Here is a 5,452-nt window from a genome sequence, read left to right as displayed (position 1 = left end):
AATGCAATCCTAACCTTCCATCATTTCTTGTTTACTAACACTCATGTATGCTTTTCACAAAAACATCATATATGCATCCCTTCATTCATTTTTCTTTTTTTCTTTTTTCAAAGTAATGCATATGGTTTAATAGTTCATACATGAATGTTCCCATTTTCCAAAATTTTCAACGAATACCCAAATTAAACATTTTCTTTCACTACCAATGTTTCCTAAAAGATTCTCCCACACTTAAACGGAACACACTCCTCAACCTAAGCTAATCAAGGATACAATCCAAGGTAATTCATGGTTTTTCGCTTAGGGTTGTGATGTGCTAATATCAAGAACAATGGGATAAATAAAGCTCAAAGGAGGTTAACAATGGTAGATGCAAAGGGTAGGCTATATGGGAAAAGTAAGCTTTAATTCAAAGATGGCCTTAATCATGCTCAATGCAATTCAAAACATCAATCATTGGAAATAAAGAATCAAGCAAAACCAAGATTACAATCATAGAAGAGATATAATATACAATGAACAAAATTAGTGGTTGAAATGTGTAACCACTCAATATAGCTCAAAAGCTCATAAGGTATTTGTTCAAGCAAGTTTAAAAATAGTTTTCCAAATCAATCCTTTAGAAAGCCCAAAATTCTTAGAAATCTTTGTTATTTTTCACCAAAATTATTTCCTATATGTATGTATGTTGTGATGGATGCAATTTTTTTTTTCAAAATTTCCTAGTTCTTTTCCTAATTTTCAACGAGCAAAAAGTAACATGAACAATTAGGATCAAAATGAGCTAGGCATAAGCTTTTTACATCATCTAATCACAATCTATATCTATACTATATACTATGCAATATAAAATGCAATATGTATGTATATACCAAAATGAAAGTGCAATACTAGATATAACTATAAACGACTAATATATATATCAAAGTACTAATATATGGCAAAAAGTAAAGTAAGGTGCTGAAAATATCTACAAAAGCATAATAAAACTAAAGTAAACTAAATGACAAGTGTTCAACAGAGAATGTTTACACCTAAAAAATAGTAGATCCTCCCCCACACTTAGAAGATGCACGCTCCTCCGTGCCAAAAGTCAGACCGGGGTGATCAACTCTGCGAAGCTCCACCATCTGGCAGGGGTGGGTGGTGATGACGATGATATACAATAATGGCACTGGACGACCGTGTGGTGGGCTCAGCTCTATGCTCCTCAAATGCCTAGCCAGCTGGCTCTGCTGCTGGCTCAACTCGGTTCGGCTACAACTACCGGCTCCTCAGCTATCTGAACTGCTGCCTCCTCAACCGTGGTCTCTGTCGCTGTCTGCTCATGGGGCTCGTCTGCCTGGCCAGCTTCAGCTGCTTGCTCCTCCGGTGCTGGCTCCTCGATCTCCGGCTCAGGTGTATCTGGAGGAGGTGGCCTAGGATCTCGGCCCTCAAAGTTTGCCACAATGCACTGGAAGTGGCGAGCGTTGCAGACCTTAAAGCGGTGGAGAGTCTCCAAGATCTCCCGACCCAGCTCATAGGGTGTCTGAAGTCGGGGTGTGGGCACAGGAGGTGCTGGAGGTGCTGAGGGCTCTGCTGAAGATGATCGTGGCTCAATGGTTAATGAGAGAACTTTTGCTAGTAAAGAATTTTATAAAAATAATCACGTTGTAGGTATAGTTTCTAAACCAACAGAAAATCTTTTCGCACAAAATTTTTGGTTATCACTAAAGCAAACCCAACAAAATTGATAACCGAAGTATTTAAACATCGGGTTGTCTCTCAAGGAATTGCAGGAAAGTATGATTTATTATTGGTTATGGAAAAGTATCTTTTTAGGTTTTTGAAATTGGGAACAAGGAAATAAATTGGCAAGAATGTAAATTAATTATCATGAAAAACTCTTGGCAATGTATGAGAACTGGAAATCCTATCCTAGTTATCCTTATCAATTGTGATGAGCATTGTTTATTGCTCCCACTTAGTTAACCCTTACTAAATAAAGGAAAGTCAAGTGGACTAATCAATGGGATTCCTCAATTCCTAGTCAACTCCTATGGAAAGACTATCTTTAGAGGGATCCAAATCAATCAGCAAATTTCAATTTTTAATCAACAAGGAGTTTGATAACTCAAGTGTCACCAATTACTCAACCCAAGCCAAGAGGGGAAAAATCCAAATTATTTATATAATAAATAGAAGAAAGCAATTTGAAGAGAAACTAAATATTAAAAGGGGAAAAATCTAAATATTAAAAGCACCAATTACATAAATTAAAGAAAACAACCATAAATCTGAAATACCTCAATTTGCATGAAATAAAGAAATCAAATCTAACATGGAGTTCATAAACCAAATTGGAAAATAAACAAACTAAAGTAATAGAATAAATAAAAGTAGAAGAGAAACTAAATTAAAGAAACATTGAACCTGGAATGGAGAAGAAGTAAACCTAACCTAAGAGAAATCCTAAATCCTAAAACCTAAAAGAGAGGAGAGAGCCTCTCTCTCTAGAAAACTACATCTAAAACCTAAAATTATGAATTATGAGAAGTGTGATTGATGAATGATTTGATTCCCTCATTTTCCAGCCTCTATTATGTGTTTATGGGCTTGGATTTGGGTCGAAAAGGGGCCCAGAAATTGCTGAGGACATTTTCTGCAACTTTCTGCATGTGCCGTCTGTCGCGCGTGCGCGTGGGTCACACGTGCGTGTCATTTGGAGATTTTTCTTGTCACGCGTACGCGTTGCTTGTGTTTTGCTCTTGGCACGCATCTGCATAGTCCATGTGCACGCGTCCCTGCCATTTTCTTCAAAACTCCATTTTCGCGCGTTCCTTCCACTTTCGCATGTTTCCTTTCTATCCTCTAAGCCATTCCTGCCCTATAAAGCCTAAAAATACTTAACACACAGATCACGGCATCGAATGGTAACAAAGGATAATCAAAATTAACAGTTTTAAGGCCTAGGAAACATGTTTCCACATATATCACAGAATAAGGAAGGAATTGTAAAACCATACAAATAATGTGAATAAGTGAGCAAAGACTTGATAAAAATCACTCAATTGAGCACAAGATAAATCATAATATAGTGGTTTATCAACCTCCCCACACTTAAACATTAGCATGTCCTCATGCTTAGCTCAAGAGAAACTGAAAAAGAGTGAAGGCAGAATGGTGGAATCTATGCAATGCAATCTATCTAAATGCAAGCTACCTAAATGAATTATGCAATTCTAATTACTATCCACCTATATACACATAGAGCTTACATGTGGTTATATTGAGTCAAATTTTCAAGGAATCATATATGCACAACCAAGGGCTAAGCCATATTAAAACACATTCACAGTTGAGCTGAGTTAATCAAAAGAGTTCACAAACTTGCAAGACAGGCAATGACTAAACATGGATATATGGAATTGAGCTATTGAACCCTCACTGGATTTGTATATACACTCTAATCACTCAATGTTTGGGGTTAATCACTCTACTCTTCTCTAGTCATGCTTTCTAAAACTTTGTTCTTCATCTATCTAATCAACAAATATTTAATGTACACATGCAAACATCATGAGGTCTTTTCAAGGTTGTAATGGGGTTAAAGCAAAGGTGAGGATATATGTATGGCCAAGTGAGCTATAAATTGAATCCTTGATTAGTCTAAGATCTCACCTAACATATACATATTCTTATACAATTCTTAAATTATGCCTAGCTACCCAATTTTTCCACTTTTGTATCACATACTCTTGTATCAAATTATTTCCAATCTCATCACATGTGCATTGATCTTTTTACAAAATCCATTATTGGGGTAATTTTGTCCCCTAAGCTTACTTATTTAATTATAGGTTTTTTTTATCTGAAATATAACTTATCAATGCATATGGATTTTTAAATTTTCTGGTTTCACATGAGTAGGTACCCAAATTCCTATTTATCATAATACATTCCCTATCAACCCAAGTTTCCACGGTTCCTCATACTTAGTTGATACACAATCTCTATCCTAAGCTAACCAAATATTCAATTTGGGGTATTTAATTTGTTTTTCTACTTAAGGCTAGTGATGTGGTTATAAGATAGAAGGGGATTAAAAGGCTTAAAGTGGCTAACAAGGGTGACTTAAAAGGGTAGGCTTATTTGGGATAAGTGAACAAAAATAAGTAATGGCCTCAGTCATATGCAAGCATGTAAATACACCAAATAGTGGACATATAGAATGAAATAAAGCAAAGATTGCAGTTATAGAGAAGAGAACACACAAGAAAAAATATTTATGGTTAAATAATGTAACCATGTAATTAAGCTCAAAAACTCATGGGTTGTGTGTTCTTTGGCTCGCAAACCATATATCAGTTATGTACATCATGCAAGTAGAAATAAAGAGTTTCCATTCAACTCAATGTGAATCTTTAAATGGCTCTTATAAAAATAAGTATATTCTTTGAAAAATGTTGTCAATTTACCAACATTTATTGCTATATATATATATACTAAGTGGATTGTTGTCATTATGAAAAACTAAAAATTTCTAGTTTACTCTCTATTTTCAATTAAACCAAATTCTCATATGCTAAAAGGGTAAACTAAACTTAATAATCCATATTTTTTCTATATCATAACTAATAAACTAGGAGTGTAAATCAAGCTAAATATCTAAGATATATACAGTCCAAAGTGTAAAATGTAATAAGGTAGAAATAAACAGAAATATAGCAAAAGAAAATGTGCAAGTACTGGAAAGAAAATAAGATAAAATAAAAATACAAAAAAAGAAATAAAATAGGATGAAAAGGGTCTGAAATAGTTCACCAAAATAACATTTGCCAGAGATGGCGACCTCCCCACACTTATATAATAGCATCATCCTCGATGCTCAATCAGGCTGGGTGTGAAGGGTCGTCACCTCCGGAAGGGTGTGCTGGTGCTGTCTGTATGGGCTCTGGCAGTGAAGGTGCCTGAGGCTCTGCCTGTATAAGTGCCTGTGGATCTGCCTGTATAGGTGCCTGTGGATCTGCCGGCTGTGTCTGTTGAGACTCCTCATGCTGGGATCATGCCTACTTATCCTCTGCTCGTGCATCCTCTTCATGCTCATCCACCTCCTCCTCAGATGGCTTCGATGGTGTGTCAGGCTCGAAGGGGATGTCAGTGTGTCCCGACCGGATCATCAGCTTCAAATGCTCATAGCGGCACTTATTGCGACGCTCCATCCGTTCCAGGCGCTCAAATAGTCGTTGCACAAGGTGGTAGATGGGCTGGGAAGCAGGTGAGGGTGCTGTGGGTGTGGGTGGTGCAGCAGGTGCTGAAGGGGCAGCAGAAGATGTGGCTGCATCAGCAGAGGCAGTAAGAGAAGGCGGTCTGTGGCCCAGAGCCTCGAACCTCCTGCTATGTGGGATGATCTTCCTGCAGTCGGCAGCTGGTGGCTTCTCATCCTCAGGCTCCCAGGGTATCTCAGCTCGGC

The sequence above is a fragment of the Arachis ipaensis genome, chromosome B07, assembly GCF_000816755.2.
Source record: "Arachis ipaensis cultivar K30076 chromosome B07, Araip1.1, whole genome shotgun sequence".
In the NCBI taxonomy this organism is placed as follows: Eukaryota; Viridiplantae; Streptophyta; class Magnoliopsida; order Fabales; family Fabaceae; genus Arachis; species Arachis ipaensis.
The sequence above is the reverse complement of the archived record's forward strand: the minus strand, read 5'-3'. Positions refer to the sequence as shown.